Source organism: Carettochelys insculpta, chromosome 1, assembly GCF_033958435.1.
Source record: "Carettochelys insculpta isolate YL-2023 chromosome 1, ASM3395843v1, whole genome shotgun sequence".
In the NCBI taxonomy this organism is placed as follows: Eukaryota; Metazoa; Chordata; order Testudines; family Carettochelyidae; genus Carettochelys; species Carettochelys insculpta.
The window spans coordinates 238200018-238213937 of NC_134137.1; positions in this window are offsets into that span (position 1 = coordinate 238200018).

Genomic DNA, 13920 nt, shown 5'->3' on the forward strand with positions numbered 1-13920 from the left:
CAGAGAAGATCAACAAAAATTATTAAGGACATAAATCAGTTTCCATATAAACAGACATGAAAAAGAGTGGGACTGTTCAATTCAAGAAATGATGACTATGGGGGATAGGATAGAAGTATATAAAATCATGGATAGTGTTGAGAAAATGAGCAAGGAAGAATTTTTTATCCCATTGCATAACACAAAAAGCAGGGGTCATTCCATGAAACTATCAAGTTTAAAACGACCAGAAGAAGTACTTCTTCACATGACACAGTCAACCCATGGAACTCATTGCCAGAAGATGTTAGGAAGGCCAATCCAGTGTGCTGATCTCTTGGTCATCATAAACAAAGCCACCTGTATTTCCATTAATCAAATCACGCATAACTATCGTGACTTCCTAATAACTGGGGTTCCCTCCCCCAGAATGGTATCCTGAGTACAAGAAGCTACCATGACATCATCAGGAAGAAGGGTCCCAATTTCTTTGTGCTCTAGCTTGATAATTTCATTTTCTGAGACCTTTGTCCTCCTCAGCAACACAGAGGCTGTATGATTGGGGGTGGGACAACTCCATCGTGTCCCTGAAAATCACATGTGTGTACCTCTCTGTCTACACCAGTTCAGCCACTCTGGTCTCAAGAACCCATACTCAGTCTCAGAAGGCCATGAGTTGATTGCACTGATGGTACACATATGCACATGTTGCTTTCAGGATAATTAACTGGATAGCCCCTGATTCTGCTTCCTGGGAAACAGCATGACATTGCACTGACCTTTGCTATGGGTTAGATGGTAAATGCATTATCTAGCACTACATGTGCTTCTCTGGTCAAGCCTCAGAGAGCCCTAAGAGGCAAACACTGGTCAACCAACAATTCCCTTAATTTATAATATATCAGCATAGGTGCGATTTGGACCAAAAGAGGTAAAAAAGCAACCCTTGGGAAGTGCATGTAGGGGCATGTTGAACCTGCCAGATACAAGTTAGCAGTCAGTGCTCACAGGGTCACTCTACAATTATGTTAACAAGATGCATCTCTCCTGCATTAAGATTTCATCCACCTTTATTTTTTTAAAAATTACTTATAAAAATGGCTTTCTTGCTAGAATTGCCAACCCCTTTCCATTCCACAAAGTTTCTGAAAACAGGTCACTCACTGCAGCACCAGATGGTGGAAATCTCATACAAACAGCATCCACTCCCTTCCCCCAACAAGGAAGAGCCAGACACAGGCAGAAGTGGAACCAGACGTACAGCCCACTCTCACAAGGAAACACGCACCATCCACAGCAAGAGAAGACAAAAGCAATAAATATAGGTGAACATGGCACCCAATGATTAATCCCACACCATTAGAATAATAAACTCCATCAAATTGCATTTCAGAACAGAGGCTATTTTTTGCCACAGCTAGCAGGTCATTACATCAACACTAAGGCTATGTCTACACTACAGCAACCTTTTGAAAGAAGATCCTCCGGAAGATTGTCCTTCGAAAGATCGTGTCCACATGCAAAAAGCGGATTGACCTTTACTCCACTCTTTCGAAAGATCGATCTGCACTTTCAAAAGGGACCAGACATACAGCCACAGCCACACTTCTAAAAGAACAGGCCAGGAAATGACACGGATAGGGTCGCATGACTGCCAAGCCATTCCAGGAGCTGCCGCCAGCCACTCCCTCACAGGGCCCTTTCCCAGCTCCCCTGCCCTGCACTTGCTGCTGAGGCCTGCTGTGCTGTACACAGCACAGCAGAGCCCGTGCATAGTCCTGAGGCTGACAGCCGAGAGACATGGACTAATGGCACCTCCAGACCCACATGCTTGCCCTGGCTGGGCTGCTGGCCACCACCATTGCAGCCACCCTTCACGTCCTCTGGTGGCAAAGACCTGGGGGCCCCCAACGCACCCTCACCTCTCGCCCATCAACTCCTCACCCCATCCCTTCATGTCTCTCACCCATCCAACCTTCACCTTATCCCCTCACCTCTTGCCCATCTGCCCCTTGCCCAGTCCCCCTGCAATAATGAGGCACATGGGAGAGTTGAACGAAAGAACTATTTACCAACAGACACTAAAACCTTGGAAAGATGAAAAACAATCTGACAGCTATTTACAAGGGGGAAACCGTATACAAGGGGTGGGCTTGGGATGGGGATGGGGTCCTCAGTTGTCCAACGGGTGGAGGTCCTTGAGACACAGTGGTGCAGGGGGCCCTTCAGGTCTGGGATGGGACAAAGACCATAGGGACATAGGGGCTTTGGTGGGGAACAGTAGACTTGGCCTCACTGGAAGGGGTGGAGAGGCCGCCTTGGTGGGGCATTTGGCCAGGCCCTGCATCACGGCAGGAGGGAGGCCAGGTGGGAGCAGGGCAGCGAGGGCAGTGGAGGCGGCAGCTGAGGGGGCTGACTGGTCCCTGAGGGCCCTGCAGATGTGGAACAGGGTGAGCGCTCCCTCACCCTATGCCTCCTGCTGCCTCTCCAGGTTGGCACAGTTCAGGGACAGCCACTCCTGGTGCAGTTGTTTCAACTCCCAGAGGGCCTGGCAGTGTCCCAGGCCTACATGTACCCCTACCTCAGTTTTTTTACCTTGGTGCGAACTTGCTCCAAGGTGCAGACAGAGTGGCCTCGGGAAGCAAGGAGATATGTGGGGATGTTCCTCCTCATGTTCTCAGGTGTACACAGGACCTCCTCTGCCTACCAGAGCCCCAGAAGGTCCCAGAGTTTGGGCTCTGTCCAGGAGGGCACGTTCCACTTTGTGGCTGGGGCTGGCTCCTGGGACCCCCCCGGCTGGCTTAGTGGGGGGGCAGTTGGGGGTTGCACAGGGACTGGCTGCTCGCCATGTGGTGTCTCTTGGCTGCTGGGGGTGGCTCCAAGGGTATGCTTCTGGACAGCTTGTGTCTGTACTCCAGTCATGCTTTCAGCTTCCAGCCATGGGGTTTCTGGGTCCCTGTGGCTTTAAAAGCAGCTGGATGCAGGGAGCATAGAACTCTGGGGATGCTGACCATGGCATCTCTGGGCTCTAGGTGGCTGGTGCCATGGAGGACTGCTCTTTTGAAAAAAAAGGCCCACAGAGTGTCTACACACATTTTCTTTTGAAAGAATCTTTTGAAAGAGGGTGTTCTTCCTATTACGAGACCAGAGGAGCGCTTTCGAAAGCAGCTCCATGTTCTTTTGATTTACTTTAAAAAGAATGCATTTTGTTTGTAGATGCTCCATGGGATCTTTCAGAAGAGCCCCCTTCTTTTGAAAAAAAACTTCGGGAGAACTTGCTAGTTTAGATGCAGCGTAAGGGTCACCATTGACTTAAATGGGAGTTATGTGTCTTCATACCTTTTAAAACTGCACCTGGATCCTGGGGTGCCTTGAAGCAGTGCCTGGACTGTGGCTTGCCCTTGTCCCATTTCCAACTTTACAGGTGGCTATGTCCATACTACATGGACATAAAGTCCATTTAGAGCTAAATGGTGGTTTTTCATTGAAAAGATTATTTGGCGATTTTTTTGAACATGCTGAACCTCTTCTATATTTTGGTATGATTCAGATATTTCCAACTTGTTTTTTTTTAATAAATAGATCATTTTGATGTGATTCAAAATGAAAAAATGTCATTTTGATTCAGTTCAAAACCAAAAATGTCTGGCTTGTTTGGTTATGTTTTCACTCTTATTCAAAAGAAAGAGAAGAGAGAAAAAGGGAACAAAAGCAAAATGAAAACATTTTATTCATTTTAACAAAATTTGAAAAATCTCGTTACCAATTTAGAACAGAATGTATTTTTAATTTCTTTCTCTATTTGTCACAGAAAATGCTTGCCATAGAACAAACTACTGCATTGTGATACACTCATGTCAGCAACTTTTTACTTGAGACACTTAACTCCCACCAAGTACCTGCTGTCCTTGAAGAAGATCACATAGGGTGCATCTACACTAGCCGGCTACTTCGAAGTAGCTGGCACAACGTCAAAATAGTATGCGTTGCGTCTACACGCACTGTGTGCTATTTCGACGTTGAAATTGATGTTAGGCGGTGAGATGTCGAAATCACTATTCCCATCCGAAGATGGGAATAGCGCCTTACTTTGATGTTGGACGTCGAAGTAGGGCATGTGTAGACGATCCACGTCTTGCTACTTTGAAATAGCGGGGTCCTCCATGGCAGCCATCAGCTGAGGGGTTGAGAGACGCTCTGTCCAGCCCCTGCGGGGCTCTATGGTCACCACGTGCAGCAGCCCTTAGCCCAGGGCTTCTGGCTGCTGCTGCTGCAGCTGGGGGTCTGTGCTGCATGCACAGGGTCTGCAACCAGTTGTTGGCTCTGTGGATCTTGTGCTGTGCAGGCCATGTGTGTCTGGGAGGGGCCCTTTAAGGGAGTGGCTTGGGGCTTTGCTAGCCCCTTATTTCGACGGGGAGTGCTTGTGCGTGTGGACGCTCCACATTTCCTTCCAGGGTGGCTCCTTTTGATGTTCCCCGTCACTACTTCAACGTTGAACATCGATGGCACCAGCCCTGGAGGACATGTAGACGATACGCGTCGAAGTAGCCGATTTCAATGTCCTTACTTCGAAATAGGCTACTTTGACGTAGTGTGCTAGTGTAGACGTAGCCATAGTGTTTTAAAAGTCCCTTAAACTCCACCCCAGAAACTTCAGAAGTCGGGAGATGTCCAAGTAGATGCAAGTCAGGGAGCTATACTCGTATTCAGTAATCAATCAACATAGCTACAACTAACATAGCCATAGTGCAAATAAAAAACTTTATTTTCTGTGCCTAAAGATAATGTGCAGTTATTCCCCAAATACATGTAAAAAAGGTCCCTATTGGTATTGCCATTTTGGATAAGACCAAAGATCTATGTTGTTGAGTATCTTTGAAAGTTATCAGTAACAGATGCATCAGAACAAGAAGTAAAAGCCTTATAATTCAGCACTAATGTGACCATTAAAGGTGTCTCTTACTAATCTGAGCTGGTTAGTTTGTATCCTGAAGCCATGAAGATTGTGATTCCCTTGGCTATGTGCTACCCAATGCAACTTCAGATGTCTTTATTGTTCCCCCAAATGTCTAAACATTTTTTACCCCTTCTACATTCTCTATGACTCAATACAATCTTGAGGCACTGAGTTTCCAGGAAATTCCATTTTTTCACATCCTTTAATCCTCCCATTAACATCTTCATTTTGGGAAAAACAAAAAGCCTATAGCACGACAGGCATTGTGTGTAAAATCCTTCTTTAACAAGATCTAAATATTTGTCTGATGGACAGTAATTTAGGCAAAAAGTTCCAAAAAGAATATTATTAGCAGCAGTATTTACATTTAAAAAAATGTTAAAACTCTTGTCATTGTGATATTTTATCTATTTTGGATATCTAGACTGGATTCTAAAGGGAACACCTACAGCTTTAAAGAAATCACCAGTTGTTTAGTCCAGGACAAATATTTCACAAGAAGGGGATATCATCTGTGGAAGATTTGTACAGGTATTCAGACACACAGTCTATGTCTACATGGTGGGCACCAGTTCAAATATGAAGGTATCCTGAAAAAGCTGCCTGCTTCTAACCAACTGACTTAAAGCAGCTTTTTAGATAACAGGTGTGCTTTTTCCGCATCCCTGTAACCTTCTTGCATGAAGAGTACAGGGATGCCTTGAAACAGGGCTTTATTTCAGCATGTGGCACCCATGTTTAGACAGTGCCACATGCTGAAATAGCCTATTTTGAAATCTACTCAAAATAAGCTATACAATTTGCAAAGCACAAACTGCATAGCTTATTTCAAGCTTAGGGTGCTGTGTAGACATAGCCCTAAAGATGCAGATAGGCACTGAGAGGGATCTTCAGGAATTCCAAAGCCATTTAGGAGCTGAAGTTACACTGATTTCACTGGATGCTTATCAGCACCTGTAGGCACCTACATGCCTTTGTAGATCTGGCCATATGACTTTTTCCTTTAGCTAAAGTCAAGTTTGTGTTATGTAGACAGAGTCCTCCATTGGATCGTTGCTGAGCTGCTTTAACTCAGGGCCCTTGTGAGGTGTGTAAGGGTGAACACGGATGCTGCACCACTTGTGTAGCTGGTTGCTCCTTGGAGCAATCATCCTGATCTTTGAGTCTGGCTCAGCTATGTGTGAAGTTAGACATGAGGGGATGTCAGTTGATTTACACTTCTCTCATCCTCAGGTTGGTTTGGTGCCCAGCACTTTAGGACTGCTCGAAGGGTATGCCTGCTCAACAACTGGGAAGGTGTGTAACAAACACCTTGTGCATGGTAGGTTGCAGGGCTGCTACTAGTGGGTCAGGTTTCTATACCAACTATGGTTTAGCTACAGAGCTGCCTCCCCAAGAGTTACGTGCCAGAAGTGTTCATTGTAAGATCCTTTAAGGCTCTACAAGGTATGGCTGAGGTTAGCTTGTAAAGTTGTGTTACACACATCACCACCTAGTGGCTGAACAGTTAGTACAGTTGAGCATCCCTTTACCTTTTCCCCTTTACCTTTTCCCCTTTAGGTTTTACATATCTACTATTTACAACACTTACACTATCGTGCCATCTTTGAAATTCAGTATATCAGACAGTTATGTTTCTGAATTGTACCGATCTTCTAATTAAATGATATGAATGCATAATGACTTGGATGTTTGGCTTTCCATTAGTTGCAACAGCTGGCTGTAGTTGGTTTAGAATCCTTGAATTATCTTCTTTTTCTGCATCCACCACCTGTAGATGGGAACTTTCGTGTTATCAATAACTCAGAAAAATAAAGAATGGATCTTCCTGCTGTAGGATTTTCTTGGCTATCTGTACAGATCTCAGGCTTTTCATTCACTTGTGGGTAATGGGAGCTACTATCAATAAGATCGTATTTTGTCTGAAATGACATACTCTGCTGCTGTGAATTATGGTCCAAAGTTCATCACCGGTTGTTCTGGCATGCTGACATGAGCAACAACACATTTGAGTTTCCTGATACCATTGTGACATCTTATGTCTTCCAAGTATATTATTTACATATACTTACAAACAATGTTCTCTGAATTTCCATAAATCTGCAGCTAATTGCTTTCAGATTCTTTCTGATAAGGGTGTTGTTATCATTGCAACTTCTTTGTGTTGTGTTGGTCTTTTAGTTCTGCAGTGTTCGCATGCAGGTACTTTATTGTCTGTCCTTGCTTATGCCCATTGACCACATTGACAATTTAGCCTGACGGCTTGGCCTGTTGAGCATTTAGTTAACTTTTGATGCCTTTCACAGATTATTAAGATTTCTACTCTCATTTGGATTGGAATTACGATGCAATCATCTTTTACCTTGAGTCTGTTTGACTCACTGTATTACCCATGTACTGCAAAGTATACTCTTGTCGCTTTGTTAGTGTCTTTGAGAGACTTGGCTTTCCGGCTGTAATGGGCATAGACCTGCTTTGTCAGATGCATGAGTATTGGGGGGTGGGGGGGTGTTGGAGGATAGACAGAGGCAGTCTCAGTCAAGGGGAGGGCCAGAGCTGACAGGGTCTGTTCAGTGATGGAGGATGTGGCCCATTAGGAGCAGTTTGTGTGGAGTTGTGAACATCAAGAGAGGAGAAATCAAGTCAGTTCAGTCAGGGGGGATGTGGCCCATTGTCAGTTGCTAATGTGGAGATGTGAACATCAAGAGCAGAGAACCTGCTTTTGTAATGGACCAACCGCTGCCAGTCTCTGTTCAGTCCTAGGCTGATGGAGTCAAATTTGAAATCTTTCTTTGGAGTTTATTTTTGAAGTTTTTTTGTTGTAGGACTGCTTGGCCCATTACAAAAGCAGTTTTTCTGCTCTTGATGTTCATGCCTCCACATTAACTACTCACAATGGGCCACATTCTCCCCGACCGAACGGATTTGATTTCTTCTCTCTTGATGTTCACAACTCCACATGAACTGCTGATAATGGGCTACATCCTCTGTGACTGAACAGACCTTGTCAACTCTGGCCCTCCCCTTGACAGAGACTCCCTGTTTATATGCTCTGAAACCCTGCCCCCTAGTCATGCATCTGACGAAGTGGGTCTTTGCACATGAAAGCTTATGCTCCAAATTATCTGTCAGTCTATAAGATGTCACAGGACTTCTTGTTGTTTATGAAGATACAGACTCTAACTTGGCTAACTCTCTGATACTGGCGAAACAAAAAAGCAGTCCAGTAGCACTTCGAAGACTAACAAAATAAAATAATTTATTAGGTGATGAGCTTTCATGGGACAGACCCACTTCTTCGTCTGTCCGACGAAAGCTCATCACCTAATGAATTATTTTATTTTGTTAGTCTTTAAAGTGCTACTGAACTGCTTTTTTGTCTTGATAGTTTATAGACTAGCACAGCTATCTGTTACTTCTATGATACTGGCTGTAATGTAAGTTGTATGACAGTCAGGCTGTGTCTGCATGGGCACAAATCTTTGAAATAGCCATATTTTGAAGATTACTAATGAGGCGCTGAATTGAATATTCAGCGCCTCATTACCATTAGGATGCTTCCGGCCGCAGCGGTTCGAAAGTGCTTCTTTTGAAAGCATGCAGCTCGGTGTGGCTACATGGGGGTCCTTTTCGAAAGAACCCTCACCTTTCGAAATCCTCTTATTCTGATCAGTGATGGCTATTTGGAAGATTTGTGCCCATGTAGACACACCCTCAATGTTACATTCTGTAGCTGGCACAGTCTCTTTTTGACACATGTCCACAGCATGCACATATACCTTTACATTAATTTCCAGCTCATGGGTCGTTGAATACAATGATGAGATCTGTGACAGAATGCCTGGTATTACTCAGATTTTTCCAAAAATAGATCTGAAGAAGTGGGTCTGTCCCATGAAAGCTCATCACCTAACGTCATTTTGTTAGTCTTTAAAGTGCTACATGACTGCTTTTTTATTTTGTTAGAATACAGACTAACATGGCTACCTCTCTGTTAGATTTTCCCAGGAATTTGTTTAAACATTTTTTTTAAACTGCATTAATTTTATCAATAGACGTTGGCATCTAAGTGGTGTTTGATCTAGGTTTTTTATGCTGGTGAGGGTTACAAGATAATGTACTCTGTTATCGGCGTAAACAAATCCAATTCACACAGCTACCTGTGAAAGTTCTCCCATGTCACACGCTTGCCAGGCACCCTTCTTCAACCTGTGCATGTTGTTTTTCAGGTTTTTTAAGAGTTCAAGAGCAAAATGCAACTCGCTTCCACTCGAAACAATGTTATGGCAACCCCGTACCACATTGGGTACAGCAACTTGCAGCTGTACTGACCATTTGTTCAGATCATAGTACTTGACATTGTGTTGAGATAATTTCTTTTAACTATTTGAAGACAATTTCTTCATTTGCCCGCGCACAGACAAATGTTAAACTTTAACAATTCTGTCAGAGGTTTTGTCTCTTTACAAAAGTCTTGTAAGTATCTGCCAAAGTAATTTGCTATCCCTGCCACATGTCTCATACTGGTTTGTTAGTTGGCACATTCAGTTCTTAAATTGCTTTTACTTTTATCAGGGCTAGGACTCATTTCTTCTTTATTATGTGTACCAGAAACTTGATTTGATGTAGAAAAGAAAATAACCCCTTCCATGTTTAGTACCAGTCCAGAATGACTGATTAGGCTTAAAACATCATTGAGGGTTCTGTTATGCTCTTCCATCGAAGACTCATATCTCACATGATTGCCATTAAATATGTGATTCCATTTGTGTTAGTTAACAGTTCTGCAACCCTTCTTTAGGTGCACTGGTAGTCTGAAAAAGTCATATTTGAGAGGAAAATCTCCAAAGGGTGTGATAAATATACTCAGGTTAGCACTTCCTTTGGTTAGTGGAATTTGTCAGAATGCACCTGAGGCAGCCAGTGTCCAGAATGCTGTAGTTCCTTTCACTTTGGAAAGGAAATCATCCAATGTTGGGAGGATATGTTATTCTCACACAACAGTTTCATTAAGTCTTTTGAGAACCACACAGATTCAATTTTTTCCCCATTTTCCTTTGTAACTGGTACCATTGGAACAAACTAGGTTGTTAGTGCAGAGGTTTTTGTGGATTTTGCCAATCCACTTCCTTCTCATTAATTCAATTTCTTTTTGATGAAAATAGCAGGATAGGAGTCCTGCAAGGTGTATGTACACTGTGTGGTTCAATGTTGTCTCTTAAGATTATTTGTACTGGATCTTCTTACAAAAGTCCAGTACCACGAATATTCCATGGAGTTCTTCTGTTTTTCTCACTAGGCACATCATGGCTGACATATTGCGTCTGAGAAGACTGTCAGTCTGTGATTCTTTGATCACATACACTCTAAATACAAAGGTTATGTCTCTGTAAGGTGTTTCTGTGTTGATCTGTCCCATATAGTTCATAGGACCTGCAGGGCTAGTCAGGGCTGCGTCACATATCTTCAGCTCTGGAAACGGTTAAAGGTAATTATAGGTCCCTTTTGAAATGACAGGGATATTTGCTCCTGAGTCAGTTTTAAAGTCAGTAGTCTTGCCATGGATACTCAGTTTCACCCTCCATGCGGGATGCGCATATTTATCCGTGATCTGTCACAGAAACAATGGTTGGTGATTTGCTGTAATAATCAGTTACCTCACTGCTTTGGTGTGGCAAACATCCCCACAATGTCCATATTTTGTGTGTTTGTGGCACCTTGCACATTTGGCTAAACATGCATTTGTTGGCCTATGAATTTTTCTACATCTTGTGAATTTAAGCAGAAAGGTTTTGATGTTTGACTGGAATCTGTGCTCCTGAGCCTGGAAATTGTCTCTCCTGGCCTCCAGGATATTGTGATAATTAATTGTAACATGCATGCATTCTGACTCTATTAACCACTTCTAAGCTAGAGTCCTATTTGGCAATTTTTTCTTGATTTGCTGTCCAGTTCAGACTGCTTTGCTATTTGAATATCTATATGTAGAAGGAAGTCTATTTTTTAATCACAGCTGCTGTGAATGATTTTTTTCTGTTAATTCCAAACCTTTTGATATTTTGCAGTTTCATTATCAGTTGTCAGCCAATGCACGGACAGGTCCTATAAATCATTCAACATTTTCTCTGTGTTCTTGAATTCCCTGGTGAAAATATGTTCTTTCATAAACCACATCTATTTGAAGTACAAAACATGCATCAAATATTGCCCCTTCTTTGCAACTGTCTTCAGGAAAGCCAAAGGCCTAAAAGATACGTTCTGGCTGCTTTTCCATAGCACAAATTAAAGTGCATAGGTGTATATCTTCAGTTTCTTTGTGGAGTTTTGCAATCTTTCAAAGCAGTGATTCCAGTCTTCTTATTGGAAATGTCTGTCAAAGTGGATGTTCTATAGAAGAGTAGCCTGTTGATGAGATTGTGGAAATTTTGATGATTTCTTTTGCTGCCTGCAACCTTCGTGGTTTTTTTCCTTCTATTTTCAACTGTTGGTGCTGTTTACCTTCTGTTTTGTTCTCCTCTGGCACAAATTGACCTCTAACACAATGCCATGTATTTCTTGTGCAGCCTATGTTTCCAGGCTACTCTTAGTAGGTCAGGCTTCTGTATCTGACCAAACTGCCTTCTGAGATACCCCCAGCTGTGCTCACTGTAAGATCTGTTAGACTCAGCCAGGTATGGAGTTGAGATTAGTTAAAGTGGGTAACATGGAGTATGAACAATTAATACAGTTCATCATTCCACTACCATGTGATTCCCAGTTTGGGTAGACATATATACATTAGTGCTGCTTGAGCTAGTGAGCTAAATGTAGCAGCAGGGCTGTAGTTGGATGAGTGGCTGCTCTGGCTAGCCATCCGAGTACCTACTTGGAGGGCTGGGTGGGATTATATGCAGGTTTCTATATTGTGCCACTGCATCCACACTGTTGTTTTGAGCGTACCAACTGCAGAGCTAGCATGAGCAAGTTTGCTCGTGCTGGGACTCACACCTCCCAGCAGCTGCAGAAATGTAACTAAATTGTGCTTCCTGATAAATATTCTTTAGGGACACTGCATAAATTGGAGTCACCAGAGCTAGTGGGGGAGTCACTCCAGCTGTGCCCCTTTCCCATGGTTATGCCCGTGACATATCTCCTACACTAGGAATTGTAATGGGGATATACAACCAGCTGAACTAGGCCAGCCCTGCACTATCAGAGGATTCCCTTACGCTGCCGGTATTCCTTACTGTATGAGCCATGAGGGGGCCAAAGATCTGACTCTGCATCTCCCATTTGCAAGGGGAATTCTTATGTCCACTGTCACCAGTGGGAATAAATGCTGATGTTCTCTATCAGCCAGAAAACAAACAAACAAACAAACAAGTTTATAGTGCACTTCAAGTACTCCCACAGGTTGTTGGAAACAACAGGAAAATGTAGATGTTTGCACATGATGTCTTGCAAGCTGCAATAGTGATCAGCAAAACAAATGTTACATTTAAAAATGCAAGCTTCATAAATATTTACTCTTGGTACCAGGGAGCACATAGTTGACACAAATAGGCTGTGACTCCAACAACAGAGGAGGCATCCCCTTTAGGGCTGCTCCTTCCTTTCGCAACATGTTGTTTTTAGTTAAGTAGTCTTCAGACTGACAGCAGCAGTTCTTCCCTCAGTGTTGCTGATGTAACATAGTGATTCATTTCACTTGAAGGATTTAGCATTTTTTAAGGCTTGTCTACATGGTGCTGTCAACACCACAAAGGTGGTGAAAGTTACAGAGTGCTCTAAAGCGTTACTCTTTAGCTGCCCGGTATAGTGCTCACTGGCACAATCTAAAAGGTAGCTAATTTGCATTTCATAGCTGAACTAGGTACAGCACAGCACTTTATCATTTACAATCCTATAGTCTCCACCTGGTAGACAAGCCCTGTGTAAATAATCCCTTAGTAAATACATGATTCATGTGTAAAAACTTTATTTTCCATATGTACTGGATACTTTCATCAATCATTATCTCTATGAACACATTCGGGTGGTACAGTCACTTGTAAACCAACAAGATCTTCAGATAGTAAAAAGCAGCATAGCAAGTAATTGAGCCAAACCAATTTACATTAAGTCACTATGGTCACGTCTACATGGGCAGCTTCTGTCGACAGAGAAACCTCGGCAGTACCTCTGTCGACAGATTGCGTCTACACACGAAAGCAGATTGAAAGAGCAATCCGATCTGTCAACAGAGAGCAGCCAGACTGGCCAGTCCTCTCTCAACAGAACAGCTAAACGAAAGCTCTGCAAACAGGGCTGCCTGGGGAACCAGAAGCCCTCTCTGTTGACAAAAGCATCTATGCGGGCATTCTGTCAACAAAACACTGTTGACAAAGGCATTATACCTGATCGGGGTGTTGGGGGGAGGTATGATACTGCCAGCAGAACAGCTGAGCTTTGTCAACAAACTCTCAACAGAGTGCTTTAACCGTGTAGACACTCAACAAGTTTCATCAACACAAGCCCAATTTTATCAACAGAAGTTGCTTGTGTAAATGCAGTCTATCTGCATTTTGATAGGTCCATTACCCTGCAGTATAGTTCTTTTGATATAAAACAGTTGGCCATGTCTACATGCATGTCTACACGGGCAGCTTCTGCCAACAAAACTGGGCTTGCCGAACTTCTACACGGTTAAAGCGCTCTGTCAAGAAGTTTGTTGACAAAACTCAGCTGTTCAGTCAGCAGTGTTATACCTCTCCTCGATCAGGTATAAGACCTCTGATGACAGTGTTTTATCGACAGTGTATGCATGTAGACACTTTTGTCGACAGAGAGGGCTTCTGGTTCCCCAGATAGCCCTGTTTGCAGAGCTTCCAGTCAGTCATTCTGTTGGGAGAGAGCAGGGCAGTCTGGCTGTTCTCTGTGGACAGAGTGAATTGTTCTTTCGATGTGCTTTTGTGTGTAGATGATATCTGTCAACAGAGGCACTGCCGAGGTTTCTCTGTTGACAG